This window comes from Bidens hawaiensis, unplaced genomic scaffold, assembly GCF_021521415.1.
Source record: "Bidens hawaiensis isolate Kalapana, Puna unplaced genomic scaffold, B.hawaiensis_p1.1 tig00027290_1, whole genome shotgun sequence".
NCBI lineage: Eukaryota > Viridiplantae > Streptophyta > Magnoliopsida > Asterales > Asteraceae > Bidens > Bidens hawaiensis.
Window position 1 is genome coordinate 68,561 of NW_027494401.1, and position 11,503 is coordinate 80,063.

At 37.4% G+C, this 11,503-nt stretch overlaps 1 long non-coding RNA gene and 1 pseudogene across 1 annotated transcript; both read right to left on the reverse strand.

The window, feature by feature from the left end:
* Window positions 1-382: 382 nt before the first annotated feature.
* LOC143575044 (uncharacterized) lies at window positions 383-2,684 on the reverse strand. Its single transcript, XR_013142703.1, has 5 exons — window positions 2,582-2,684; window positions 2,039-2,157; window positions 1,818-1,945; window positions 1,579-1,680; window positions 383-661 (listed from the first exon to the last, which is right to left on the reverse strand). It is a non-coding gene; the product is annotated as an uncharacterized LOC143575044 (long non-coding RNA).
* Window positions 2,685-3,782: 1,098 nt separating this feature from the next.
* LOC143575045 (fasciclin-like arabinogalactan protein 10 pseudogene) lies at window positions 3,783-5,413 on the reverse strand (annotated as a pseudogene).
* Window positions 5,414-11,503: the final 6,090 nt, after the last annotated feature.

The following is an 11,503-nucleotide window of genomic DNA, read 5'->3' on the forward strand; positions in this document are numbered from 1 at the left end:
TTGACTCCTTGTAAAAGATTATGATCATAAAAACCCATTTATGAATTTACACATCTTCAACTGATGATGACGACGCCGGTGACGATTATTATTATTATTATTAATTGTACCATCAATATAAGAATTATCCATCAACAACTTCCTGCCAAATTGTAGCAGTAGCTTAACTGCTGCAAAGAACACCACTTTTCATTCAAATCATAATACCAAGCACAGTATTGGAAATCAAAATCCGAAAGCGAGGAATACATAAGTAAAGATGACTCATTAACAATGCTTTAAAAACTTGTTTATATGGGAACAAAACATAAAGCAATGAACTTTATTATTCTTATTCCTTTTTTCTTCTTTAAAATGTTTAATAAGTTATAGTGTACCCAAACAATATTTTAACCTATAAAAGTGAATAAGTTATAGTGAGGTAAAAATAAGGAAACCCAAATACCCTATAAGTTTCTAGCCTTTTCCTCCATGTCCATGTTTTTAACCTTGCTACGGTTAAGGATCTTTATAGCAACTTTGTGACCGGTCAAAGCATGCTCTGCAATTTTAACTTTTCCAAACGAACTGATACCTACTGTTTTTCCAAGCTTGTAGTTTCTTAAAAACATGTGCATACTCCAACTACTCCTGTGATGTTCCGTTCCCTCCATATCTTATCCTAAAAAGTGTTAAAAATATGAAACACATGTCATTAAAGATACGAGTCATAAGTGAATCAAACATTAAGTTTATGTTATTATGACATTAAAATACACGAAACAACATTGTAGCCAAAAGAACTACAGAATTTGACATACGTTTTTTACTCCTGTCAACATCATTGTTTTTTGGTTTTACTCGCAAAACTCATGATCTTACACCTTAGCTTGCTCGAATCCTTAACACCAGAGAAGATTCGCATACTCTTGACTTAAGTGTTAAAATTTTTTAAATCACAAATATGTACTCTTAAGGCTCAAGATAAAAGTTCAAATCTTTATGTACTTTTACCTAAACAGGCTATTAGCTATTACCTTATAAATAGTAAATTGATTCAAGCTGCTAATGAAGAAGACATAAATATTATTTTAATTATAAAAAAATTATCAGTTGGTTAAAAATCCAAAAGAATCGTCGGTGATTTCAAACGCATATTGTGATTCCAAGAATGGAGAGTATCGGCGGTTATTTCAAACGCATAAATAAAAGCAATACCATTCTTTTAATTACGTCGAGCAACACAGTTTGAAACTTTGTCCTCAAGACTGCATCAAGGATCATAGAAAGGTCCTAGTTGCTGAAACTGTTAATAATTCATAGCTTCAGTATTCAATTATATTCAAAATATATTAGTTCAAGTTTAACATCATAATAAATGTTAAGAGAAAAACCTTTAAACTCCTTCCTCGTTGCTGCCATTAACAGTTGGACATAAATATGACAAAAGAGTCATATAGCCCTTTCAACCATCCTTCAAGACTAACACACATTTAAAAATCAAACAAATCTAAAAATCTGCACAAACACACTGCTCCTAAACTACTAAAGTGCAGTCAAGAAGTATATAATGATAGCTAAAATAGATGCAAACGTTACCTGGTGAGTTGCCGGACAATTTGCTACATAAAAATGGAAGGAAACTCGTCACATAACCACCCGTTTACAATCTTCTTAGTCAGCCTGTAGGAATCCGATGCGCTGCAAAACATAAAAAAGATTCAAGTCCAACCATAAATCCCAAGATCATTTTTATTCTTTTCACAAATGAAATTAATTGTGGGGGGGGGGGGGGGGGGGGTTAGTGTTTGAAACAGCACAAGGTGAGGTGCTATGACCTGTGTAAGGCTATTCTGGTTTGGTGAGAACCATCACACGCCTGGTGGTAAGCCACCACTCTAACATCCACACGCCCCGTAATGATTTTGGATTAAACGACCGAAACAAAAACCAAAGTCTACATGACCTACTGAAATAAAATGTCCCCATACCTGTTGTGTAAATGGTTAATGAACCATTGCTTTTTTTATGAAAAAAAATAGATCAAAATAAAGCATACCTACTAAAATCAAATATTCGAGTTAAAATACGAAGATAATCGCTCCTGTCAACACGTCGAGGTGCTTTCTGATTGCATCCATCTGAACACAATTCTCCACTCCGATTTGCTCCTATCAACTTTGAAACTATTACCAGAAAAATGTACCAAATCAAAAACAAACTAAAATACCTTGATATTACAAACCCTAAATGTTATCTACTTGAAGGTTACATAATCAACGCAGATGACAAAGATTATTTAACTTAAGCGATCGAAAAGTCATTTGGATGGGCGTTACCATATTTTCAACAAAAAAAACATAATTTTGCAACTATTTACTTACAGTAGATTCAAGAAATAGCAAAATCAGAATTTTATTAGATAACTGAAATCAACAAACTTTTATCATTTAAATTCAGGATTATACCCAATCAAAGTAGTAGTTTTGGCCGGAATTGAGGTCTAGGGTTTTATGAATTCGAAACAGTCTAAATCTCAATTAGGGTTTATGTACTATTAATCGAAATACCAATAAATCAACCCATTAACAGACGAACATACCTTGTATTTGGAAAGAGGCTTGCGAATCACAAATCAGAAGTTTGAATCGCCAGTGATGATGCAAGATAATGGTTTCGGATTCGGTGAAGAAGATATATGTGAGTCTGCAGTTCGATAATAGGGTGGCTGAGAGGGAAATGATTTAAATCTTTTACCCGCTAAATTTAAATCTTAAACGGGTCAAATCCGGTTTAAATCAATGAGAAGCCACCATTTTAAAATCAAGCAAATCTGGTGGCTCAAAAAAATAGGGAAGCGACCACATCATAACACCTAGGATTTTTGGGTTTCGTTTATATATATTATAGATTATATATATATATATATAAGACTACAACACAATTACACTTTTAAAACAAAAACCAACAATTTGCTGACTGGACGCCATACACCGCAAGCCACCTCATTTGTAGCTCCTCTACTACCCATAGCTTAATAGCCAACATTTTACGTTAATTTCATGAAAGAAAAACCAATAATGAATTTTAAACAATTTCAATGACTTTAATAAGCCGAATGGTCCTTTTGGCACACACTAAAATCATGTTATAGGTTACCACCCATAAAAGTTATATGAATTAAATACATAATATAAGCAAAAGATAACAAGATCAAAATCACCTAAACCATGATTCATTCATTCATTGATCCCAACATAAGAACGTGTCTCGTATTTTCATCCATGAGTTGTTTATAATCGAGTTTTCAGACTATACAGCATGTCTAATGGGTAATAATAGAATTTTGATTTACTTACCAAAAAATTGAATAATTAAAATCAAATCAAATCAAACATAATAAAATCATATTTGATTTCATATTTCATAACTAAAAAATGATTTTTCTTCACTAAACTCAACTCGTGCACTATTTTGACGAATGTGTTAGTTCTTCTACTTGCTAGTTAATTTAATATACCGATCAAATGGCATTCACTTAAAACATTAATAATTTATATATACAACAGATATATGTAATGAGTGTTTTAAAGTTATGTAGCGGGCGAGGAGATAAGGGCAACAAAGAGATGGAACATCGTCTACTGGGATACAAATTGGCTAAATGTTTGTGGAATATTGTGGTGTTTCACTTAAAAAAGTTATTATTAATTACAACAAATTTCACATGTTCATTACATAGCATGGTTGATTTCTATCACGAGTTTGATAACAGACTTTTCTTAATCATTATATTATAATCTTAACTTTATTAAACCACGTATTAATTATAGCAAAAGTTACTAATTTGATCAAATTAATTAACTAACGACAGCCAATAATGCATCATGTAAATGGAAAGAGATCAAATTGAATCAAAGTTTCCCAAACATGCCAAATGCAAGAATGTTACAAAATAAAAACATAATTAGAAGTTCAAAAACCACTAACAAGTAGATCATCAAAACATCAAAACACAAATCAATTAATAAATTAATAAACAAACTACTCAAATTAACCAAAACCAAACATAACCCAAACTGATAATGCAACCAAACCTAAAAACATCGCCGGAGTTACTATTCCCTCCGTCAGCCGTCGGACCATCCGCCGGAGCAGGACCCGAACCCGGCGATGGAGCCGGAGGAGACACCACAGGTGAATTTTTCGTCACCGGCCCAGGCGCCGCAGCAATCGGAGCCAAAGCCGGCGCCGGCGCCGTCGGAGCCGGTGGAGTTGTTTCCGGAACCGTAGCGGGTGCACCTGAAGGCGGTTTCAGAAACAACTCCACCGGGAGAAGAACATGATCAATTTTCAAAACACTTAGTGGTACCGAATCGAGTAGCGTGCTTTCAACATGCGCGTCAACCACACCGGTACTAAGCGTGACCGAATCGCCTTTGCTGCGAACCAGAAACCCCAATTCCAACACCTGGTTCGACGCGAGCGTCTTAACCGGGTCTTTCTCCGACATCAAACTGACTTTCTGGGCGTATTTAGGCATCGCGTGATACAGCATTACCGAAACGAAGTTGTTACTCGATAGCTTATTAAAATCGGGCAACCCGCGAACCATGAACGCCGCATCCGAAGGCGCGAACACCGTCAGCCCGTGCGCCTCGGCCGTTTCGTAAATCCTCAATGCTCCGGATTCGGATATTAATCTGGCAAACGTTTTACACCCGGCCTTCTCTAATAAGTTTGTCATATTAAGATCCAACGCTTGGTGCCTGTTCAAGACCCCCGGCGCTAGGATCGGGGAAGTAATCTCCAACACAGAAATGCTGTACGGGATTTGTTTTACAGATTTGTAAAACAAAGCGTCGAGTCTGGATCTCTCCTGGGATCCAAACCCGACCTTACCTGATACCAGATCCGCTATTTTAACGAATCCGGTATTCCTGGCGGTGGTGCCGGTAGTCTGATACAGCGTGGTTGTAATCACACTACCGTCACCGATCTCCTGAAGCTTCAGGAGATCAAAATAGTCCAAAAGAGCGTGAATACTTAACGCGACCTTGACGACGGAGAAGGTCTGTTTCGTTAAGTATTCCGCCGCGACTATGTTGTTGAACACGAGAACCGTGATGGTTTCGCGGGCATTGATCTCGTCCGCGAGCCTTGTTTGGGTGAGGTAATTGTTGTATACGCTGTATTCGGGGAACTCGTTGAGGATCGCGGTAATGTTGTGACCCGCGGCCGCGGCCACAAATGAAAGGGTGAGGATGATAATACGTACCGTAGCCATTGTGGGTGTGAATTATGGCAAGTGAAGGTAGGGTTTATGATTTAAGAGGAAGAAGGAAGATGAAAGGTGGCGAAATTTAAGGTGTAATATTAATGGGGTTTATTCAACCATGGTTTGCTTAATTAAGCCGAGTAAAATGGGGATATTTAAGAAGAGTTTTTTACCAAATGGGTGTAGTTGAAATAAATATTTACCAATTTAGATTATTTTGAAAACTATTTATCAAAATAGGTATATTCTTGAAACTTGTTTGTCTCTCTCCTATTATAATTGGATAAACCAAATTCACTATATTTAAACTAAAATAATGCTTAAATAATATAGAATACTGCTATTTTTTTAATTATTTATTGTAATTAGTTTAGCTGTCATTTAATCATTTATTTAAATATTATCATACGAAAAATCATGATTAAAAAATAATATACTCATTTTAATTGACCCAAAAAAACCCACAAGTATTCTTTCTTAAGATTATTTTAATCATCCTAACAAGTTATTTTCTTTTAAAATAAATAATCTACCGTATTAAAAAAACAATTTAATGTATTAGTATTGTTTTCTTATATATAAAAGTCTGTTTGTTATCCTAATTAATATTATCATAACAACCAGAAGCTGGGTGAAGATTAGGGTCTGTTAAGTTTTTTTCTTTTATATTTTTCAAGTTATCTTATTCTTATTTTTAATATAGTGGACGTGGCCACACCTGAAAAATAATTTTCAATTTTTAATTAACTCTCTTTTTTAATAATTATCTTTTGAGTTTTGTCTATGGCGTATGTGCTAGTGTGCGAGTTTTGTAATGTAAGTTTTGACGTTACATATTAAAAAATAATAATGAAATGTATACGTTTTGATAAATTTTTGCTTACACTACGATTATATTTTTTTTTGGTTTTCTCTTTCGTTTGTTGTAGCGGGTGTATCAAAATCGAAAATTTTACTACTTTCATATGATATAATTAACATTTAACCAAATGTCTTTTAATAATTTTCAAATGTTTTTTGCATTTTCGTTTTTTAAGCACCGCAAATAACCGAATCGATACCTTTAGCTTTCATAATGCTCGAGTAACGTAAAACCATCATATTTCTAATATTAAACATATCCTAATAGTTAAAATATTAATAGAAAAATAACATTGAGTTGAGTTAATAAATGCTCGAACAACAAAAAGAAAATCATTTTAGTTCGAAATTACAAAAGGCAAGGTTGTTAGTTTCATATTATTATATAATATTTTTGTGAATAAAATTATTATTTTAACATTATTTTAGTTTAAATATAGTGAATTTGGTTTATCCAATTATAATAGAAGAGAGACAAACAACTTCCAAAAATATACCCATTTTGATAAATAGTTTTCAAACTACACCAAATTGGTAACTATTTATTCTAACTACACCCATTTGGTAAAAAATTCTATTTAAGAACTACTAAAAGGAAACATTGTTATACATGAAAAATATCTTTATAAATTACAGTTGTCCTTTTTTTTTGGTAAGAACATTTTTTTCTTTTATGAAATCCTTGTGAGGTTATTGTTTCATGAGAGGAGGGAATAAAGGCATGTTATTTGAGAGGTTCATAATTTATATTTTATATATAATTTTGTTTTAGCAAAAGAGCCTTGACACTTTGATTAAATGGAAAGTGTTCTTGGCTATGAATACAAAGATTATGGATTCAATTCTCATAATCAGTATTGTTTTTACATAGAAAAAAAATTTCATTATTGTTTATATGAGTCATTTAGTAGCATGTTTATTATTATTCGCTTGTTTTCGGCTTTTAAAAGACAACCTTTATTGGTAAAATTGTCAGATTATCTACTACATGATTGAGAAGGCGATTTTAAAGACCCTCTTTTCCCCAAAATTTTAATGAGTTCTCAAAGACGACCATGATGATTTCAAGATAAAATCCTCATAACCTTACATTTTATTGATTTAATCCATCACGTCACATGATCACATCTAAAATGACGAACACCGAAATTGTCCATAAGGTTTATGTTTATATCTATAGTTATTATTTTTACTTTCATTACTATGAAAATGTCCGTAAAGTTTATATTTATATGTAGTAATATTTTTGTTTTCTTTCCACTAATTAGCATTTTGGAAAATGATAATTTTGTTTTATTAGTAAAGAACAATATTTGATATTTTCATATTTCTGTTATTTTATTTAGTTTCTTTTCATTCGTTTTTTTGTCACTTTATGCTATAAGTTTTTATATATTTAATAATTAACTAAACTGATTAATTACTTAATTTATTTTATAAAGATGTTAATTTCTTTCATTTATTTATATTTTAGGCTTTTAAACGAAACATACGAACATGAAAAAGCGTGTTTATGTTTGTTCGTTAATTTTAACCGAACAAACGATTGAACGCAAGTAATTAAGCGGACAGGATTTCTTATTCGTGTTTCTTTGGTAAGAAATCAAACATATTCATATTCGTTCTTTAATAGTATAAATGAATGATTCACATTCATAAAGTAACAAAACACATGACATTATAACTAAACGTGAATCTGTTGGAGTAATTATATATATATTAATTTGAAAGTGTCTAGTACTCGCAGAAAGTTATTGTACTAGGCCTACCGATTTCAAAGCACATTGTAGTTTCATGTACCACCGCATATTTTTCTTGCCAGGTGTTTTTGTTTGTTGTTCTATCACATCCTTTCTTTCCCTTTTATTGCTATGCTTCTGCTTTTCCATCGGAGAGACGTAATCGGAACGGTCGAGAACATGCTATTTCACACATTCTTATCTGTTACTTTCGTCTTTGCAGTTTATCTCTATCGGTGGTAACTTTCGTCTTTGCTACGGAGTTTTGTTGATTTCATCTTCTTAGTGATTAATTGGGTTAAAACTTATTTATGTAATTCGTACATCAAGTCGTCATTCAATTAGGTCAAAATTCGTCAATTACATGGTTGCTCAGTGAAGAAACGTGGATCGACTCACTGGTAGACGATCTACTTTCCTCGGGTGTGATTATGCTATTTCACCGATGGTTCTCTGGGATCTGGGTTCTTCCACCTACAAAATGAACAGCACCGTCAACTTACCCCTCAGAAAGGGACAGAGGGGTCCTCTTTGGGGTAACCCTCCGGTGTGAGAATAAGTGTTTGTAGGAGAAGATAATAATATGAGAGTAAGGAAATTGAAGTGTATTGCTTGATATAGCTGAATACTGTATATTTGTGTGTTATTGGATGTCTCTTCCTTGTGGAGTTGATGTGGTATTTATAGTGCTAGGGTTTCCACTTATTGGGCTCAGCCTTGTTGGCCTCCTCCAATTACTTTGCGCCACGTGTCCTTGGGACACCTGGTGCTTTTTCATTGGTTATAATCACGTGGTAGCACATGGATTTTGCTGAGTTGTCCACCTTTCATTGGCAGCTGTCAACATCAGCATATTCTTATTCCTTAAAAAGATACCTTCTGGAAGGTTGTCTGACGTGCACAATCAAGGTTGCCCTAATCCTGATTTGGATAAGGATGAGGTTGATTATGTGCATGTGTGGTACGCGCCTATCCTGAGGATGCGCGAGGTCTTCTCTTTATTCTCACGCGCAGATGTTTCATGCGCAGATGTGATATGCACAAGCATGTGATATGCGCCACGCGCGGATACGCCACGCGCAGATGTGATATGCGTGAGCATGTGATACGCGTGAGCATATGTGATGCGTGAGCATATGTGATGCCTGAGCATGTGATGCCTGAGCATGTGATGCATGAGCATATGTGATATGCGTGAGCATATGTTATATGCGCCATGCGCATAGGTTTTGGCTTTGTGCCTTCATAATGTCTTGATTTCAAGCCTCTTGTCTATATCTTGTGGGTTGACCCGCCTCGCTCGGTGTTGAGGCGGGTACATACCTCTTCAAGCCCCCCCAGTCTAATGTGTGTCTTGTCTCGCGCGAGCGAGGTAAGATAGATATTAGACTTAATAGTTTGCTCTTTTAGTAGGGTTTTGTCTTTTTCTTCTTATTACTCGTCGTTGCGCGAAATTCTATCCTTTTGGTTGAAACGAATCGTCTATGTACGTGGTTGGTTGTTGCTGACATGCGTCAGTGATGGAGACGTGTCAGACTTTTCGTGTGCTCGAGGTGCTACAGTTGCCTTTCATGTCCCCTCATATATTGTCAGGAACACGTGTCGCGCTCGCGTTGGTCCGTACCTGCGAGTGGTGGCGCATGAACTCTGGCAGCAGCTGTATCGTTTCGTTTCGTGTCCCCTCACACAGTGTCAGGGAAACGTGTCGCGCTCGCGTTGGCTTACACCTGCGAGTGGGGGCGCGTGAAGTCCGATCAGTACCAAAGTTTCTCTCTCATGGGCCTATAAAAGCAAGCCCTTAGAGTTTATATTCTTCATCTTCTTTGTTGTTTATTCGAACCTCTTTTCTTTCTTTCATTCTATTCCGATTACTGTCTTCTGCTTCCAGATCTCTGTTCTTCAGAAGCATCCTTTGTCCGATTTTACAGTTGTATGTCTGATAGCTCAGACAAAACAATCTCCTCTATCCATCGCCGTGTGAAATCGATAGTAATGTCTACATTGAAGAAGACCGGCAAGGGGAAGAGGGCTGCTGAGGCCTCATCGGAGGATGTAGGGAAGACCAAGGCAGTGAAGAAGTGGGATGAGATCCCCTGCAAACTGAGGCAGGCCGATTTTGACAGCCTTATCGCCTCTCAGGGTTTTCTCCCTGAGTATGGCTGTACGCTGCCGACGGCCGGGCAAACGGCGGCGGACCCGCCCACCGGCTATATATCCCTTTATTACCATTTTTTCACCCACTGCAACCTTCGTCTCCCGATGACAAGGTTTGTGGGTGCGCTGCTTAAATTTTATGGGATTCATATATCCCAAGTCCATCCGTTTGGACTCGTGCGCATGACTCACTTTGAGTTCATGTGCAAATCTCAGCGCGAGGAGCCCACCCCTCGGCGCTTTCAGTTTTTTTACAAGCCCAAGATCCAAGATTCTTGGTTCTCATTTATTCCTCGCAGTCAGAAGGTCAAGTGCTGCACTGTTTCATTCAAGAGCCTTCATGACTGGTCTGAGAGATTTTTCTATATAAGGGCTGGTGTGATCCCCATCCGCATGACCATGCGCGCGATCTCTTCTGCGCCTGCGGATGTGGGTGTCCTCAAGAACCCAACTGGCGCCTGGGTAAACAAGTTGACTGCCGAACCATCCCCCGCCAAGAACATTTGCGAGGAGGCGCTGGTGGGGGTTGGTATGAGCAGGAGGTGGGCCGACAGCGCGACTGAGCCCGTTATCCAAGTTGACGGCTTGTGTAAGTTAATCTCATTGCATTGCTTCTGCGCGAATATAATTCGTTTTGCTGATATCATTTGACTTGTTTTGTGCAGTCAGCAAGGAGTATGTCCACGCCGCCTATGACGAGCATATGGAGGGTGGCTCCGTCGCGCTGGGCGCTGGGGAGGTTGGCTTCCCCGATCGCTTCGATGACATGTTCATCCCTGTTGATCTGGGATTTCTGTTTGACAGCGATGCGCCTGGTAAGCCTTTGTACTTATGTTTATGCCTTTATAATACCAAATTTGGCTAACATTTTCGTTGCACGTATTGTAGATGCGCTCGAAAACTACGAGCTGGAGCTCGCGGAAGAGGAGGAGGAGGAGGAGGCGCCCCAACTAAAGCGTAAGGCTAAAGGGAAAATTGGCGCAGGGGCCAGTAAGAAACAGAAGAAAGATGATGCCCCTGTTGTTCAGGATCCTCCTACTCAGGCGAAGGGACTTGAGAAAACCCAAGTGTTTACCACCAAGTTTTCCTTGTCTTCCCTGCCTCAAAAAGTGGGCAGACCTCCTGTCCACACGAGGTATGGTGCCACTACCTCTTCCCTTCGCGCGGCGGAAAAGGGAAGCGGCGTTACGCCTTCGACAGGTATACTTTGCTTATCCTTTGCTTATCTTTTATGGTTCTATGAGCGCGATTCTGATAGAATTACTAATGAATCTTTGCTCACTCAAATGTTTGTAGAGCCGGCGACCTTGGTGGATCAACCTCAAGCGCAACAAGGTGCCGAGCCTGCGCCGGAGGTCGCTTCGAAGTCCCCTGTTTTACCCTCGAAAAAGGGGAGAATGGACTTCATGGCGATGTTTGCCTCGCGAACGGAGTTGCGCCAAGGTATGTATTGCGCTTTTATTTTCTGACTTTTTTCTTTTAGATCAAGTCA